The 20,354-nt window shown below is 36.2% G+C and overlaps 1 protein-coding gene across 4 annotated transcripts in view; it reads left to right on the top strand.

Annotated features, from left to right (window-relative positions):
• LOC136873850 (angiopoietin-1 receptor) overlaps positions 1-20,354 on the top strand; it is a 540,166-nt gene that overhangs the window by 169,211 nt on the left and 350,601 nt on the right. The gene's annotated exons all lie outside the window — the stretch shown is intronic.

Raw genomic sequence — 20,354 nt, forward strand, 5'->3', positions numbered from 1 at the left:
TACACCCCATGTTCTTATAGTTGTCCAACAGATCATTCACAATGGTAACATAATTTTTGTCTTTTCTGTTACCCAAAAAGCCCTTCACGATTGCTTTAAAAGAAGACCAAGCAGCTAATTGGATATCTGTGTTTAGTATCAAAGGTTGGATCTCTCAGCAATTTTCTTATTTGTGGTCCAACAAATATACCCTCTTTCAGCTTTGCCTCACTTAATTTGGGAAACTTTTCTTTTAAGTGATTGAAGGCCTCACCTTCTTTATCCAGAGCTTTTACAAAGTTCTTGATAAGGCTCAAGTTGATATGAAGGGGAGGCAAAATTATTTTATCGGGCCCAACCAATGGGGTATTGTTCACATTTACGTTTCCAGGAACATATGACTTCCTTACAGACCATTCCTTGACTGTATAGTGGTTCTTGGTGTCACAGCTGTCCCAAAGGCACAAAAAGCAGCAGTATTTCGTGAATCCAGCCTGTAAACCTGTAAGGAGGGCAACAACTTTTAAATCACAGCAAAGCTGCCATTCATGATCCTTATATTTGATTGCCTCTAGCAGCAAAGCCATGGTTTCATAAGTTTCTTTCATGTCTACTGCATAAGCCGAAGGTACCAATGGAAATGCATTGCCATTATGCAGTAGTACTGCTTTCAAGTTGGTTTTACTGGAGTTGATAAATAGTCGCCACTCCTGTAGATTATGTTGTACACCTAGCTGCATCATCAGACCATTGACATCTCTACATACACACATTGAATTCTGTATATCAAAATATTGAGCGAAGGAAGTACCTCTTGATTTGAAACAGGAAGTTTTTGTCCCTGGAGCTAGAAGATTCCATTGTTGCAGTCTCGACCCCAAGAGTTCAGCTTGCTATTTCAAAAGTTTTGAATCGGGAATCAAATCGTTCAATTCCTCTTGATTAAAGAGCTGAGGTGAAGTGTCATGACATTGAGGGCAGTACTCTTCTATATGTTCAATACTTCTGATTCACTTGACATGGTGTCTGGTTCCGTGGCTTTCAAGTTACAGACAGGAACAGGCAACCCCTCATCATGGGGCACAGGCAAATGCACTGAAGATACATTTGGATACTTTATTTTATGTCTAGTTTTGCTTGAATGTCCCAAAATATTTGTAAGACAGAAGTAACAGTCTGAATAAGGGTCTTTAGGCTTGCACCACACCATCGGAACAGCGAATGGCATGGCTTGGCGTTTTCCTTTCAACCACTCGGTTAAGGTTGTAGTACAGGTTATGCAGGCAATATGAAGTGTAAAATTTTTATCTTAATCACCAACAGGACAATCAAAATACAGTTTATATGCCTTCTTAACCAAATCAGTGATTGGTTTTCGTTGGGCTTTTGGAGTGAATTTCCCACACACATAACAAAAGTTGTCGGGGTGGTTTAGAGAGCAACGAGATTTACTAGTTGCCATTTTTCTTAGTGTAAGTTTTAAACACAAAAAGTTTGCACTTTCTTTCACAGGAAACAACTCGCTGAGGATCTCTTTCACACCACTGGATTACCACACCAACCATTTACTGACAATTTGTAGATCTTCTAGCTCTCCTCTGCAAATCAAAAACAAGCAGTTTAAATATCAAAACAAGAACAGCAAAAAGTAAAATACTGAATACAAAAAATAAAATAAAAAACCTTTAAAAACTCGAAAAAGGTACGTGCTAGAACATTTTGAAAGGTATATTCGGATTCTACACACCAAAATACATACTAGTTGATGTATCACATCGCAGATGCAAAATGGCTGTTGACTAGTGTTATAAGTGTACATTCATTTTCTCTAACCTATTTACTAGATAAAACATAGGAGACCATACTGATTGTAATATAGTACTTAAGTTCCTTCCCATTTTATTTTTGTCTTTTCTCCACTCCTCTTCCATCACCACATTCCCGTCCAAACTAGCCTGGTGGCCACGATTGTTAAGGTGCCAAGTCTATATGGTCTAACACTGTGGTTAGCCGATTTGAGTCCCATTGGTGGGAAAAAAATTCACTACCAGAATGTTGGCCAGTAGGTTAGGAGAGGTAGTAGTATACAATTTATAATCACTAAATTGTGTGTCAAAAGCCTGGGTTTAATTCCAAACCTCTCAGCAGTGTTCAGATGGAGTGAGTGCATATGGTGGTGTTGATAGTGATTCTTCCAGCAGATGGGGACATTAAAGCCTTGAGGAGAATGCTTGATGTTATTTGACTGGAGTAGGCTGTGTGTTGACACTGGTTCTCACCCTCTCCCTACCTCATTATCATCATCATCATCATCATCATCATTGTCATCCCACATCCAGACTCCAGGTCGTCCATGGGTGTCAAATAGAAAATCTTGACCAGGCAAGCTGAACAAGTTTTCAGACTCACTCAGTACTAAAAGCCATATGCTAAATAAATAATAATCCAAGTCCAGGTCACACTGCCTTATGATGCACTTTACTTTCCATCATAACTAAAAGCTTTTTTAATCTCACTTTTCTTTTTCTCTTCTTTTCTTTCATCTCTCTTCATTCTTTCAACATTTTCATAGAAGACACCCATTACCTCCTCAGTATGATTTCCATAATTAGTCTTGAATTGTCCTTTATTTCACTTTCCCATTACTCAGAGCTCTTCACCTTACAGTATATTTATGTCTAATTTCTGTTGCTCTTCTCTTTTCTCTCTCTCCTCTTTGCAAGTGACTAATCTCATGTTTTAATCCGTATTGAAATCTGTTAGTATACAATAATAAAGTTTTATTATGAATCCACCTGTTCAATACATTATAATGTTGTTACATTAAAATAACTTCATTAGTTAAAAAGTTACATATGGGACATGTTTCGCTCTCTTATAGAGCATCATCAGCCAAATCCGAATCTCAAACAATTGTTATTTACGTAACAAAGACTTAAGAACCATTAGAACACTTTTGACAAACTTAAAACTTATTCTATTCAAAAATCATAAAATATAAAATCCTTGTATACATGGCTCAATTACATGTGCTTAATAGGAACATACATTAAAATTATGGAAAAGAGAGTACTAAAATATAAAATAAATAATATATATATCATGTCCAAAATCCTAGAAAGATGTGAAGATCAATCTTAGGAGCCAATTTGTGGATCTTCTTAGTAATGAGATCTGGTAAAAAAGTTATTTATCCCTTGTGGATAAGAGTCTATAAAGATTCAAAATTTATCGTCAAATTTGATGATTGAACTTATAACAGGATAAATGTTGGTCTTCAAGAAATTTAAATGCTTGTCATGTGACCTCGGCGAATGCTGTTGGAAAGATATGTTCTTATAGTTGTCAATGACCGTTCGTTGAACTAATGGATTTTATACAGATGATTGAAAGGGACGTAAATCAACGTTTGTATTGAAAGCTGCTGCTTGGTTTATCTTGTTGAATGTCTGTAACAAGAAAAGGAATCTTGTAAGTAATCGGAATTTGTGTTGCTAGTTAAGAGTGTGTTTCTAGAAACTTCACTTACCCCTCCAATTGCTGTTTGTCGGTTTGGTGTTGTCCGAGGTTATGTGGTGACTGTCTGTTCTGTGTCTACTCCTTGTGTTGTAAGAGTGAGGTGGTGGGGGTTGAGGGGAGGGAGTAGGGGTAGGAGGAGAAATGTTTGTGGGTGTGGTTTTGGAAGGGGAATGTCTAGTAGGAGCGCAGGGAGGGGTTGAGTTTTTTAATGTTGGATGATTATTAGTTATTTTGGGAATGAAAACTTTGGCAAAATTACTTTTTTCTAGATTAAGCGTCTTTAAGAGTTTCGGTAATTGTTCGTGCAACGGATTTCTTATTTCAATTTCGTCATTTAAATTTTTTTCCTTATTGAAATACTGGTCTAAGTGGATATAAATATTTTCTAATTCTGTCATTAGTTTACCTTTTTCTATCTTCTTTATGATTTTTAGGTCTTTCTCTATGGTTGTAAATTGGTGGCCTGACTCTCTCATGTGAGCACTCATCGCAGAATGTTTGTTGTGCTTTGTAGCATTAACGTGTTCTAAGTATCTTGTGAGAAAGTTACGGCCAGTTTGGCCAACATATGAACATTTACATTCTACACATGTTAATCTATAGATGCCAGAGCTTAGATAAGGGTTCTTGTTGGAATTTATACTATTGTGGTTGAAAAAAATGTTTCTGTTTGTATTTTGTGTTTTGAATGCTACATTTACATCTCGTTTTTTGATAGGATTAGTTATTTGAAAAATGGCTGGATTGGTGAATGTAAATGTTGCGAATTTGGACTGCTTAGTTTTTTCGGGAGTAAGATTAGTTACTAACTTTTGTTTTACTTTATTGATGATCCGATTGACTGTATTTATTTTATATCCATTAATTGAGGCCAGATCTTTTATAAAATTGAGTTCCTTTTTTAAGTTACTCTCTGAAAGGGGGATTTTGAAAGCTCTATAAACTAAACTGTAAAAAGCCGCCTGTTTATGTGATTTTGGGTGAAGAGAATCATTTTTTATCGTTAGAGGGGCATATGATGGTTTTCTAAATATTTGAAATTCAAAACTATCTCTTATTCGTGTTACATTAATATCCAGGAAGTTTATTGAGTTGTTAGTTTCATCTTCTTTCGTGAATTTTATATTTGGGTCAATATTATTTAAGAAACTTAGGATTTTTTCACTATCATTTTTTTGGCTATCTATTATGACAAAGGTGTCGTCTACATACCTGATCCAAAGGCAAAGTCCATTTATTTTTGTGTTTATTTTGTTTTGCTCCAAATGATCCATATATATGTCTGCCAGTATGCCCGACGTGGGGTCTCCCATTGCTAGGCATGTTTGGTGGTAAATCTTTTTATTAAATGTGAAGTAATTATTGTTTAATACAAATTTCAGTAGGTTTACGAATTCGTCTATTTCACATCTACTTAATTTGCTGTATGTAAGAAGATTGTGTTTGATGATATTGATGGTTTCTTTAACCAGTATATTTGGATACATGTTGGTTACGTCGAATGAAACCATTTTATGTTGTGGTTGTAAATTGAATTTTCTTAGTTTATTACAAAATTCTATTGAATTTTTGATTGTTGATTCGTTGTTAAATTTGTAATGTCTTTTGAGGAAATAGTGTATAAATTTGGATGTTTTATACGTGGGACTATTTCTACTGTTTATTATAGGACGTATGGGTACGTTGGGTTTATGTAATTTGGGCAATGCCCTAGCTGTTGGTAACTTTGGATTCATATTTATCATTTTTTGGTGTTCTTGTTCATTAAACAAAAAAGTAGAATTCTTGAGGATAATTTTTAGATTCCGTTGAATCTTATTTATGGGATCCTGGTTTACGAGAGTGTAGGTTTTGTCTGAAAAGAATTCTTCTGTTTTTTCAATGTAGTCATTTTTATTTAAGAGGACTGTGGTTTCACCTTTGTCTGCTTTGGTAACAATTACATTATTTTTGTTTAGTTTTGTTTTTAGTGTCATTATTTCTGTTATGAGAGTGGAATTAGAACTTTTGTTTATTTCCCTTACGAAAGCCGGTAGCTTCTTTTTAACTTCAAATCTAATGTCGTTTTGTATATCTGGTGTTAATTTATTCAAGTTTGATTCAACTTCTGCTACTACATTGATTACGTCTTCTACTTTTTGAGAGTTAGGCCAATTAAATTTTGAACCTTTATCTAATAGGTTCATCTCATTATCAGTAAAGTTTGTGTTTGAGAGATTGATAGTGGTGGGAATGTTTTTAAGGTTAGAATTAGGATTATTTGCTCTATTGTTAGATTTGTTATGATTTGGTTTGTTTTCTTTTAAGAGTGTAAGTTTTTTATCTAGGGTTTTTTGTTTCTTGTCTAAAATGTCTGCAAGTTTCTCTGTTATATGATTTTGGATAGATTTCCATTCTAAAGGAGATAATTCTTGTGCAATTACCAAGTGTGTACGATATAATTGCAAGTTCAAAAATGATTTCTTCCTATATAGAGCTTTAATTTCACTTTTCAGCCAGATCTCATTTATTTTGTTTTGAGTATCTGCTACCTTTGAATTAGATACGTTTTTTCTTTGTATAGATTTTAAAAACCTAGGTACTAATTTACATTTCAAACATTCTTTCAAGAACCAAATATCTTTGGATATCTTACTGATTTTGATTTTGAGATTCAGATATCTATTCTTTTTGTTTGTATTAGCCTGGTTGGCTATTTCATTGCAAGTGACTAATCTCATGTTTTAATCCGTATTGAAATCTGTTAGTATACAATAATAAAGTTTTATTATGAATCCACCTGTTCAATACATTATAATGTTGTTACATTAAAATAACTTCATTAGTTAAAAAGTTACATATGGGACATGTTTCGCTCTCTTATAGAGCATCATCAGCCAAATCCGAATCTCAAACAATTGTTATTTACGTAACAAAGACTTAAGAACCATTAAAACACTTTTGACAAACTTAAAACTTATTCTATTCAAAAATCATAAAATATAAAATCCTTGTATACATGGCTCAATTACATGTGCTTAATATTTTATGATTTTTGAATAGAATAAGTTTTAAGTTTGTCAAAAGTGTTCTAATGGTTCTTAAGTCTTTGTTACGTAAATAACAATTGTTTGAGATTCGGATTTGGCTGATGATGCTCTATAAGAGAGCGAAACATGTCCCATATGTAACTTTTTAACTAATGAAGTTATTTTAATGTAACAACATTATAATGTATTGAACAGGTGGATTCATAATAAAACTTTATTATTGTATACTCTCTCCTCTTGCCGACCAATACTTTAACTTCTCATTTACTATATCAGGTTGTATAAATAACTATTTAAAAGAACGGTACATTTTTGTACCTTTGTGATTCCTTACACTGCCCCTTGTGACATCATTCATCACAGTTCTTCTTCTTCTTTTTTTAAATACCTTATCCCATTTGGGTGGGGTTGGGTTTTCTGGTAACTCTCTTCCAGCAACTTCTGTCTTGTACTCTGTTTTCATCAGCATTGGTACTATTCAAGTCCTTCCTGATGTAGGTTTTCCTTCTTAATTTAGGTCTTCCCAGAGCTAGCTGGTCTTCTACTGCCTGTCTCTCCACTCTATGCACTACACAATCTTCTGGTTTTCTCAGAGATTAGTGTCACTGAGAGACTGGCGATTGGTGTCATTGGGAATTTTGTCTAGGCTAGTCACTCCACAGGCCCAGCGGAGCATCTTCGTCTCAGTCACATGAAGTTTCTGTTCATCTCTCTGTAGCCTAGCACTCCGAACCATATAGAATGGCTGGACATACAACCATTTTGTAGATTTTGCCTTTCAACTAAAGAGGGACCTTCCTGTCACATAGTACTCTGGTAGCTGCCCGCCAGTTCGACCAGCCACTGTTGACCTAATTGGTAATATCTCTATTGATGTCGGCATTATCCTGTATCATTGATCCAAGGTATTGGAAGGTATTAGCTTTTGTTACCTCCTCATTCCCAATGTTTAAAACCATCCTGACCATGAAGATCACTCATGGAGAAATTACAGTGGAGATACTCCGTTTTAGACCTGCTTATCTTGAGCCCATTTCTTTCTAACACATCCTGCCAAGTGTTCAGCCTCTGCTGTAGTGTGTCTAAGCTTTCACCCACAAGCACATCATCTGCAAACAGTATGCTCCACGGGGCTACATCCTGAAAGTGTTTTGTTACTTCGTCCTTGATGATGAAGAGATATGGGCTGACAGCTGACCTATGATGTAGGCCCACTTTAACTGCAAATTCTTTTGTAGTTCCATATGAGCTTCTTACAGTCATCTGGCTTCTGTGTAACATATCTTGAATCAATTTGATATATTGATAAGGGACCCTTTTCTTTTTCAGTGCCCACCAGAGGAGATTTTGTGGGACTCGATTGTAGGCCTTCTCAAGATATATACTATCAGTATTTCTCCATTGACATTAAGCAGTTTGACTGGTTCTAAATTCAGAGAAAGTTGTCTTTCCCTCTACTTAGTGGGTGGCCTATCCTGAGAGTGAAGATGACATCAGGCATAAACCCAAACTGATTTTCCATTATTCATCTTTTCCTCGGTCTGTTTACAGACCAACTTTGCTTTATGGGAGTGAAAGCTGGGTAGACTCAGGATATCTTATTCATAAACTAGAAATAACAGACATGAAGTAGCGAGAATGATGGCTGGTACAAAGCAGATAGGAACAATAGCAGGAGGATACTCGGAATGCGGAAATAAATGCTAAGTTAGGAATGAACTCGATGGATGAAGCTGTACGCATAAACTGGCTTCGGTGGTGGGTTCATGTGAGGCGAATGGATGAGGATAGGTTATGTATGAAAATAATGGACTCTGTTATGGAGTGTAAGAGAAGTAGAGGGAGACCAACACGATGATGGTTAGACTAATTATTTAATGATTTAAAGATAAGAGGTGTAGAAATGAGGCCACAGCACTAGTTACAAATAGAGGATTGTGGCAACATTTAGTAAATTCCCAGAGTCTTGCAGACCGAACACTGAAAGGCGTAACAGTCTATAATGAAGATGTATGCATGTATGTATGTATGTATGTATGTATGTATGTATGTATGTATGTATGTATGTATTTTTTTTCCAAGTACAAGATGGCGTCAGCGAAGGATGTAAGTGAAGATAGCTCCCGGTTCTCTTGCGAAATAATCGGGAATAAGTGTGGTGTAAACTAGAAGCAAGTGAAGAATGGTATCCAGTGTGAAAAGTGTTTAATTTGGTACCATTTTGAGTGTATATGTAGTGCTGGTTTTGCTAAAAATGAAGATGCTTGGACTTGTGTTAGCTGTGGCAAGAGCAATTTGAATAGTGGTAACAAATCTAGGCCTACAACGGTCAACGAATCACTGGCGTCTCATTCCTTGGAGGATGGAGGTAATGATAATGTACTTGTAATTCTCTCTTTATTACAACAGGATTTACAAGCATTAAAAGCGGAGAATGAAATTTTAAAGGAGAAGGTACGTTTACTGGAATCGAAAGTACCGGTACCAGTAAACACTCAGAACACAGGTGGCTCCGTGAATTCTAGCACGTGTTGTCAAGTTGCTTCAGATTCTAGGAGGAAAAGTGTACAGTTAAATAAGGACAACTTTGTAATTGACATCAAAAATAGATTTTCAGCCCTGAGGGAAGTAAGCGATACGCAAGGTATCCGTATAGGAAGCAGTCAAACGTATAGCGCAAAATCCGTTACGAGAAGCGGCAAAGTTAGGCCTAAAATCCCACACGGTGCACCGGCGAAAGTGCCAAACATTCTTTTATTTGGTGATAGCCAGGCGAGGGGAATTGCGGAGAAAATGGTCAATGAAGATATTGCAGCATCGGTAGTCATCTATCCTGGGGCCCCAATGAAGAAGGTATTGGAAAACACGGAGCAGGCGGCAAGAAATCTCGGAAGTCGTGATGCAGTAGTGATTATCAGCGGGACGAACGACGTAGCTCACAATGACGCTAAGAATGTTATTTCTGAACTTAAATGTACACTAGGTAAGCTGACTCAAACTAACATCTTTGTAGTGAACGTGCCCCACAGGCATGATTTGATTAGAGACTCGTGTGTGAACATTGAAGTGGACAAAGTTAATACAGATATGGTTAAAATTTGTAAACATTTTCGTAATACACAGGTAATTGATAGCAGCAGTTTTGAGAGACACTGTTACACAAAGCATGGCCTTCATCTAAACAATTCAGGTAAACAAAAGATAGCAAATATTGTTCTAGATTTTATTAATTATAAGATATGTACTGTAAAAAAGGCAACTCCCTTGAGTTATAATACTGACCAGGAAAACTAGTAGAAAGAGCCAGCTGTACTTCAAGCTGGCTCAGCCAACTAGAAAATGAAACTCAGAAAAGTAAGGAATTTCAAGTTACCCAATTGCAACAGTCAAGTTTTGGGGAGGAAGGGTGTCTGAGATTGCTCTTGGTAAACTGTCAGAGTGTAGTAAATAAACAATTAAAATTCGGTACATGGATGGAATCTTATGAGACTGATGTGGTGATAGGAGTGGAATCGTGGCTAAGAGAAGGGGTGGGTAATAGAGAAGTATTTCCAGAAGGGTACACAGTCTATCGTAGAGACCGAGGAGATAAAAATGGAGGGGGGGGGGTGTTTATTCTGGTGAAGGAAACTTATTGTTCACATGAATGGTTTACCGATGAAAGGGATGAAATATTAGGAATAAAATTAATTTGTGATAATATGAAGGAGGTGGGAATTATAGGAACATACAGGCCTGGAAGAGAGGAAAGAGACATGGAAATATTTGAGAAAATAATAGATTATACTCATAAAAACAATAATGAAAAATGAAATGTCGTATGGCTTTTAGTGCCGGGATATCCCAGACGGGTTCGGCTCGCCAGGTGCAGGTCTTTCTATTTGACACCCGTAGGTGACCTGCGCGTCGTGATGAGGATGAAATGATGATGAAGACAGCACACACACCCAGCCCCCGTGCCATTGGAATTAACCAATTAAGGTTAAAATCCCCGACCCGGCCGGGAATCGAACCCGGGACCCTCTGAACCGAAGGCCAGTACGCTGACCGTTCAGCCAACGAGTCGGACAAAACAATAATAATGATGTGGTAATAATTGGGGGAGATCTAAACTTGCCTGAGGTTGAATGGAGTGGAGCTGCAAGTGAAGCCCATGAACAGAAACTGGCAAATAAGTTAATTTGGGAGGGAGGATGTACACAAGTAGTACAAGAACCAACTCGTCTCAATAACTTACTAGATGTATTCTTGGTTAAACCATGGGAAATTGTTGATAAAACTGAGGTAGGTAATTGAAGGAATAGGTGACCATAAGGCTGTAATAATGGATGTAGGACCGGTACCAAAAAGGCTTAATAAGAGGGTCACACAAGACAAGAAATTGTACAGAAAAACTAAAGTTGATGAATTTGGGACTTACCTTAAATCACAATTCAGTTGTTGGATAAGTGAAGGGAGTAATGTGGATACACTTTGGGCTAAATTCAAAGGAATCATTTGGAAAGGAGAGAAGAGATTTGTACCTGTTAAGAAGGGTAAAATGACCTCAGACCCTGTTTATTATACAAGGGAAATAAGAAAATTAAAAAGAAAATGTAGAATAGTAAACAGGAAAATCAAAAAAGGTAGGGAGAGTAGAGAAAGTAAAAACAGCTGATGAGGGAACTGAATAGAGTGAAAAAGGAATTATATGAATGGCATTCTTCAAGAGCGTAATGACCACAAAGGGAAATGGAAAAAGCTGTATTCATATATCAGGAATCAAAAAGGAAAAGGAATCCAAATTCCTACAATGGTGGGAGAAGGGGGTGAACACTATTTAACACATACTGAGAAAGCAAACCTCTTTAGTAGGGAATTCAGAGATTCAGTAGATGATTTTCAGGAGTTGGAAACTGAAACAGAAGATACAGAGGGAGAGACACAGAGGGAAACAAGAAGTTTCTCATTCACAAATGAAAATATTTTCAGAGAAATTCAACTGCTTCAGCAAGCAAAAGCAGCAGGAAGTGATCAAATTACTGGGGAGATGATAAAGACAATGGGGTGGTACATAGTGCCTTATTTAAAATTTCTCTTTGACTGTGTCATAAATAATAGTGTAATACCAAAGGAATGGAAGGAATCTATAATAATACCAATTTATAAAGGAAAGGGTGATAAAAGGAAACCAGAGAACTACAGACCAATCAGCCTGACCAGTATAGTTTGTAAAATACTGGAGAGTTTAATATCAAAGTACATCAGAGGGATATGTGATGATAAAAATTGGTTCATGAGGAACCAGTGTGGATTTAGAAAGAAATTTTCTTGTGAGGCACAGCTGGTGGGATTTCAGCAGGACATATCAGATCAATTGGATTCAGGAGGCCAGTTAGATTGCATAGCCATAGATCTTTCCAAAGCCTTTGATAGAGTGGAACATGGAATATTATTAAAGAAATTGGAGGGAATAGGATTGGACGCAAGGGTTACACGTTGGGTAAAAACATTTCTAAATTCAAGGGTTCAGAAAGTCAAAATAGGAATTAACGTATCGCAGGAAGAGAAAGTTTGGAAGGGAATTGCACAGGGTAGTATAATCGGTCCGTTACTTTTCTTAATATACGTAAATGATTTAGGGAACAATATAACATCAAAAATAAGATTGTATGCAGATGACATAATTGTTTATAGGGAAATAAATAACATTGAGGATTGTTCAGAATTAAAAAGGGACCTTGAGAGTATCCAACAATGGGTTGAAGAGAATAACATGAAGGAGTTTTAAAACTGAATTTGAATATACTTTGGATGGGGTAGTTATCCCAAAGATGGCAAGTGCAAATACTTAGGTGTAAGATTTGAAAGAAATTTGCACTGGAAGGGTCATGTGGATGACATTGTTGGGAAAGCATACAGATCATTACATGTCATAATGAGGCTACTTAAAGGATGCAACAAAGAATTAAAAGAGAAAAGTTACTTAAGTATGGTTCGTCCATTATTGGAATATGCAAACAGTGTTTGGGATCCTCACCAAGAATACCTAATAAAAGAAATAGTGTGCAGAGGAAAGCAGCAAGATTTGTAACAGGGGATTGCAGGAGAAAGAGTAGTGTATCAGAAATGTTAAAGGAACTAGGGTGGGAAACTTTAAGTAAGAGAAGGGAGAAAACTAGACTTATAGGATTATATAGAGCCTATACAGGAGAAGAAGCATGGGGAGATATCCGTGAGAGGCTTCAGTTGGAAAATAATTATATCGGCAGGACTGACCACAAATATAAAATTAGAAGGAATTTTAGCCGAAGCAATTGGGGTAAATTTTCATTCATTGGGAAGGGTGTGAAGGAGTGGAACAGTTTACCGGGGGTAGTGTTTGATCCTTTTCCAAATTCTGTACAGATATTCAAAAAGAGAATAAACAGCAACAGAGAAAATAAATGAAATGTTAGAGGGCATTCGACCAGTGCAGGTTAATGTAAATAAAAAATGTGTGTGAATAAATTAATTCCATCCCCTGGTCTAAGGAGTTTGGACAGCCAAAGTAGGGGACTGCCTGTAGGGGTGAAGTACAGTGGGGACTTCGAGGGCCCTGGGACCGCTACGGTAGCTGTGAAGGCCATTCAGGAACTCTGAAAGGTGGTGGTAAAAGGGGTTCTGGTTAAGACGCAGCAGGTCGTTATGCTACTTAGGTTCCAGAATGGGTAAAGAAAAGAAAAAGTAAATAAATGCAATGTAAATTTTAATCTTATACCAGTTGTACAGTATCATTTGAAGTAATTCCACATACTGTATATCAGTTGACTATATTTGTAAGTAGTACAGGAGATATTATAAGTAGAATTTTGTAAACAATGTAAGTTTATTAAGGATGAGCTGTGTGTTTAATAAAAAAATTGTTAGCGTAAATTATATAATATTGTATTATAGGAAAATTTTATTCTCTTGTTAATTTAATATTTAGTGCTTGACAATAATGTATTTTAGTGTACCATTTGTCACCGAGGCAGACACCTCATTTGCAAATAAAGAGATTTTGATTTTGATGTATGTATGTATGTATGTATGTATGTATGTATGTATGTATGTATGTATGTATGTATGTATGTATGAATGGGCTCTGTAGCCATATGATGATGATTAATCATTGTCATCATCCGTGTTCCACATTCAGTCTTTTACCTATCTTTTCTTTTAAGAATTCAGTACCAGTTCCCTATGTCAGAACTGTCATCATTTTATAAAATTAAAAATATTCAAGTTTGTTTAATTTTCATCTCAAAACCTTTTCAGTTTTACATCAACATACATTTCTTGCAAATAGTAAATAGTACACTCTAAATAATTGAAACTTGAAAATTGTTCAATGAATTTGTTTTACACAGTAATCTTAGACCTGTAGGATTGCTCCCCTTGAGAATTCATTACTTTAGTTTCAATATTTGATTTAAAATTTATGATTAAACTGCCACTACTCAACTCATGAGCAGCTTTCTTTAGTTTCTCATTAAATTCTGTTAAGAATATGTGATCGTTAGTAAACAAAATACTGTGAAACCTCATTAAGATGTTTCTGCAGTGGACAAGGAAAAAGAGTGTGTAAGTGGGAAAACGTACTGCTAAATACATCAGTAAAAACTATCCAACAGTGATATGGAAATGCTACATACAATTTTTTATGAGCCTCTTTCAGTTTGCCTTGTCCATACACAGTTGATGTTGTTCTTTTCGCTGCCAATTTAAATCACATTTTGCAAGTATCTGAAAATTTGTTTTCCCTACCATCACAAGCCCCTCCTAGGGGCCTGTTATCTACAGCAGTTCTTTCATATGTCCATACCATAATAATCTGTTTTTTTTTTTTTGTTTTTTTTACAAGTTGTTTTACTTTGCGCTGACACAGATAGGTTTCACGGTGCAGTTGCTTAAGTGCGGCCAGTATCCAGTAACAGAGAGTTACAATAATTGAAAATCTTCCACCTTTTTGATACTTTTTATTTGCTTTTTAGCAAATTTTTATTTGTAAACCGTACATGTTTCGTTCTCACTTAGGAACATCTTCAGCTGTTGTTAAGCTTAGGTGAATCGCTAAGTTTTTGAACACGTTATTTGCAAGTACATTGATTCTCTTAAAGACTACTTGAATACAAATTAAATTAAAATGATGTTAAAACAATGTGGGGGTTAATGGGTTAATGAAATGAGACTGGATGATTACATAGTTGGTCAGCTTAAAAACTATATCTATTCATTGGAATAGTTGTTAAAAGTTTCACTTTGTTACATTAAAAATGTCTGTTTGTCTTCCGGTTAAAAGGTTTTAAAAATGATTGGCTTCATGACACTGTTCAAATTGTTGTTGAATGTTTTTTCTTTCACTCCTTCCAGGTAAGCTGTTATTTATTATGAGCTTGCTTGAAGCAGCTTCAAACGTTCCCCCTCCAGGGTCACAGTAGAATTGGAGTCTAACAACAGCAAGAAATTGAGACGAAGCTCCCTTCCCAAAAATTGACCAGCAATCAGCTTCAAAGTTCCACATTAGACTCAATTTAGGGCACCTTAAGCAAGCTCATAATAAATAACAGCTTACCTGGAAGGAGTGAAAGAAAAAAAACATTCAACAACAATTTGAACGGTGTCATGAAGCCAATCATTTTTAAAACCTTTTAACCGGAAGACAAACAGACATTTTTAATGTAACAAAGTGAAACTTTTAACAACTATTCCAATGAATAGATATAGTTTTTAAGCTGACTAACTATGTAATCATCCAGTCTCATTTCATTAACCCATTAACCCCCACATTGTTTTAACATCATTTTAATTTAATTTGTATTCTAGTAGTCTTCAATGTACTTGCAAATAACATGTTCAAAAACTTAGCGATTCACTTAAGCTTAACAACAGCTGAAGATGTTCCCAAGTGAGAACGAAACATGTACTGTTTACAAATAAAAATTTGCTAAAAAGCAAATAAAAAGTATCAAAAAGTTGGAAGATTTTCAATTATTGTAACTCTCTGTGATTAGATTTTGATACAGAAAATTAAGCTGATTATTTGCAATCAGTATCCAGTATTCGGGAGATAGTAGGTTCGAACCCCACTGTCGGCAGCCCTGAAAATGGTTTTCCGTGGTTTCTCATTTTCACACCAGGCAAATGCTGGGACTGTACCTTAATTAAGGCCACAGCCACTTCCTTCTCACTCCTAGCCCTTTCCTGTCCCATCGTCGCCGTAAAACAACTAGCAAAAAAAGCATTTAATCTCATTCAATCGCCTGATGAGATTGATGTCAGTCATAAAAATTCGCTGCAAAGGTTCATACCTGACCCCATATAGAAACAGGACAAGGGTTAGATACACTTACACAATAATATCTCCTTCATTTTGCACTCGCAGGTGGACTGCTTCAGGATTTTGACTCATCAACACATTAATTGTTTTAGTTCTGCTATGAGTCAGTCCCATTCTTTCAAATTCTTTTTGTGAAAGAACTAGTTTAGCTTGTACTTCTCTTTGTGTTTCACCCCATAACACAACATCATTGGCAAATACAAATGCATTTGTTGTGTGATCCCTCTGTTTTAATTCTTTTATAACCTCATTCATTATAATAATGTTGGACTCCACTCTTGTTTCAAAACAGTTTGACTTGCCTCCTTGAATTTGCCTACAGATGTTTAAGATATAATCTCATCAGCTACTTCTTTGTCTGAATGCTTATGTGGTATCCAAGAATACTACTACAAACTGTTTTTCCTTATCCCAATACTAGCAGTTACCTGCAGCTTCACTTGTGTGGATTTCATAATTTGATAAAAGTAATCATTCCTCAGTACTGTACTAAGATATTATCTGAAAATCCCTGAAGTATAAAAACTCACAAAAAAATTCAGTTTCATTTACCCCGAAGACTCTTGGCAAACCACGTTTGTGGTATTGCCTTTTGGGGCTAAGATGACCATGCAACATAGAACTATACATGTGAGAAACAGTCTTCTCTCAAGTTGAAAAAACATGTTTATTTTTAAGGAGATTCCAAATACCAATGACCACATCTGTAACACCTTCAGTTTATGAGATATAAGTATCTGCATGAAAATAAATCAACCCCTCTATCAGTCCTTCCCCACCCCCAACCCCACCTCATTGGATTTTCCAGAAAAAACAAAACAAAAACAAATGTTTCTTTATATTTTAAAGGAGATTCCAAATATCAATTTTCACATCTGAAATATCTTCAGTTTTTGAGATGTAAGCATCCTTTAAAAATTATTCAACTCATTTTTCACTTCTTTTCACACCCATTAAGTGCATTTTCCAAAAACAAAAAAATATGTTTTCCTGTATTTTTAAAGGACTTCCCAAATACCAAGTTTCATGTCTGTAACATGTTAAGGTTTTAACATATACTGTAGATTTACCGGTACACATTTTAAAAATTCACCTGCTTTTTACATTCTTTTCAGCCCCTTAAGTGAATTTTCTGAAGAAAAAAAAGTTTCTTTATTTTTAAGGGAGATTGAAATTACCAACTTTCACGTCTGTAACATCTATATCATCAGATATAACATCAGATGTAAGTATCATCATAAAATAATTCAACTTCTTCACTTCTTTTGACCCCCTACCCCCTTAAGTGGACTTTCCAAAAACAACAGATACGTGTTTCTTTATTTTTAAAGGAGATTCAAAATACCAACTTTCACGTCTGTAGCATATCCAGTTTTTGAGATATAAGTATCCTCTTAAACAGAATATTCATCTCCTTCATTACTTATTTTTACTCCCTCCCCTTAAGTTGATTTTCTAAAAACAAAAATATACGTGTTTCTTTATTTTTAAACGAGATTCCCAATACCAATTTTCACATCTGTAACATCTTTAGTTTTTGAAATATAAGGATCTTCATACAAAGAATTCAACTAAATCTTCAATTCATTCACCCCCCTCCCTTAAGTGGATGTTTTGAAAGCAAAAAGAAGACTGTTCCTTTATTTTTAGAGGAGGTTCCAAGTACCAGTTTTCACAGCTGTAACAACTTTAGTTTTAGAGATATAAGCATCCACATACAAAGAATTCAACTAATTTTTCAATTCTTTCACCCCTTCCTCACTAAGAGGATTTTCAGAAAACCAAAAAATATGTTTTTCTTTAATTTTAAAGGAGATACCAATTACCAATTTTCACGTCTGTAACCTTTTCAGTTTCTGAAATATCAGTATCCTAATAAAAAGACTTCAACCCACTTTCAGTCCATTTTATCCCACCCCCAAGATTTTAGTTTCAAAAACAAAAAATACATGTTTATTTCTAAAAAAGATTAAAATACCAATTTTCACTTGTGTAACATGTTTTAAGTTTTGAGAAATACTGTAGATATGCTCATTTTGAAAATTCACCACTGAACTCGATAGCTGCAGTCGCTTAAGTGCGGCCAGTATCCAGTATTCGGGAGATAGAGGGTTCGAACCCTACTGTCAGGAGCCCTGAAGATCGTATTCCATGGTTTCCCATTTTCACACCAGGCAAAGGCTGGGGCTGTACTTTAATTAAGGCCATAGCTGCTTCCTTCCTACTCCTAGCTCCTTCCTGTCCCATCGTCGCCATAAGACCTATCTGTGTTGGTGCGACGTAAAACAACTTGCAAAAAAAACACCCCCATTTTAATAATGCTATTTGCTTTACGTTCCACTCTTTTACGGTTTTCGGAGACGCCGAGGTGCCGGAATTTAGTCCCTCAGGAGTTCTTTTACGTGCCAGTAAATCTACCAACATGAGGCTGACGTATTTGAGCACCTTCAAATACCACCGGACTGAGCCAGAATCGAACCTGCCAAGTTGGGGTCAGAAGGCCAGCACCTCAACCGTCTGAGCCACTCAGCCTGGCACCCGTATTTTTTTTTTTTTTTTTTTTTTTTTTTGCTAGGGGCTTTACGTCGCACCGACACAGATAGGTCTTATGGCGACGATGGGATAGGAAAGGCCTAGGAGTTGGAAGGAAGCGGCCGTGGCCTTAATTAAGGTACAGCCCCAGCATTTGCCTGGTGTGAAAATGGGAAACCACGGAAAACCATCTTCAGGGCTGCCGATAGTGGGATTCGAACCTACTATCTCCCGGATGCAAGCTCACAGCCGCGCGCCTCTACGCGCACGGCCAACTCGCCCGGTCACCCGTATTTTAGTTCCCCTTAAGTGGATTTTCAGAAAACAAATTATCTATGTTTATTTTTACAGGAAATTCCAAATACCAATTTTTATGTCTGTAACATGTTATGTTTCTGAGATATACTGTATATAGTCTTTCTCAAACTTCACCCCCTTTTGTCATTCCCGTTCACTCCCCATTATTTGGATTTTCCAGAAACAAAGAATATGTGTTTCTATTTTTAAAGGAGATGACAAATACCAATTTTTACGTCTGTAAACATTTAAGTTTTTGAGATATAAATATACTCATTTAAACAATTCACCTCCCTTTGCACCCCTTTAGCAATGGAATATCCAGAAATCCTCCTTTAGCGAGCACCTACACTCATATAAAAGTATCCCCAAAGTTTCATTTCTTTATGTCCATTAGTTTTGGCTCTGTGATGATGAATCAGTCGGTCAGTAAGTCAGGATATGTTATTTTAGATATATACTGGCAAGATACCCATGTTTCGCTACGGTATTATACCGAAATTTATAACAGAATGCTTAACAGTTTATATATCATCCTCCAAAATTCGCGATCTTACCGCAAAGTTCCTCCCATTTGTCAGTCTTTCTTTCTAGCAGTCGATTCCATACTACCAGGCCTAGCTCCAGGTATTCCGCCCAACAGTTGGGTCCCTAAAGCTTTGCCATCTTTCCTATAAGCATCTTTAATATGGATCAAATCCTTGCGGAATTCCAGCGTGGTGTCATCTTGGGTGGCTTGGCAGTACTGAACCCACGGCTGGACTGCATTCGTAGCCATTACCTGGCCAAGACCCGTTTCCAGCTCAGTCCGCACATTTTGACGACAATCCAGAACATTATTATTAATGTTCTGGACCCCGCAACAAGATGCAAGACCACTACTTGGCGGTAAATTACATTTGTTGCCATTGTCTTGCTGACAATGTGACCAGCACCATTGTTGCGCGTAGGCAAGTGCACAGGATTTCTGGCGATACAAATGATATTACTCCATGCATTATTGACCTTATTATAGAGGTGAACAATTACATGGTCAATATCATTCCTTTTGTTTATTTCAAATGTGTTTAAATTTTTATTTATATGCCAGGAGAATCTACTGTAATCTAACTTTAAGTTCTCCAAAGGAAAAGATGGCTCTTGTAAATGAACCCAGGAAAGATTAAAAATGATCAGTTTATGATCAGAATCAAGTACATTATGAACAGTAAAATCAGTTGGTCTCAACTCCTTTTTCACCCCACCGCCGTTAAGTTGATCCCCCCGCCAAAAAAAAAGGCGTGTTTCTTTATGTTTAAAGGAGATTCCAAATACCAATGTTCACATGTGTTACCTTCAGTTTTGAGATATAAGTATCCCCATAAAAATAATTCCCCTGTTTTTCACTTCCTTTCACACTCCTCCCTTAAGTGAATTTTCCAGAAAAAAAATACTTGTTTCTTTATTAGTAAAGGATCTTCTAAATACCAGTTATCATTACTGTAATACCTTCAGTTTTTGAGATATGTGTCCTCATAAAAGGAATTCAACTCCTCTTCACCCCCACCCCCAAGATGATTTTCCCCCAAAAATGCATTTTTCTGTTTTTAAAGGAGATCCAAATACCAATTTTCAAGTCTGTAACAACTTTAGTTTTAAATAGATGTAAGTATCCTGTT

Source organism: Anabrus simplex, chromosome 5 (genome assembly GCF_040414725.1).
Source record: "Anabrus simplex isolate iqAnaSimp1 chromosome 5, ASM4041472v1, whole genome shotgun sequence".
In the NCBI taxonomy this organism is placed as follows: domain Eukaryota; kingdom Metazoa; phylum Arthropoda; class Insecta; order Orthoptera; family Tettigoniidae; genus Anabrus; species Anabrus simplex.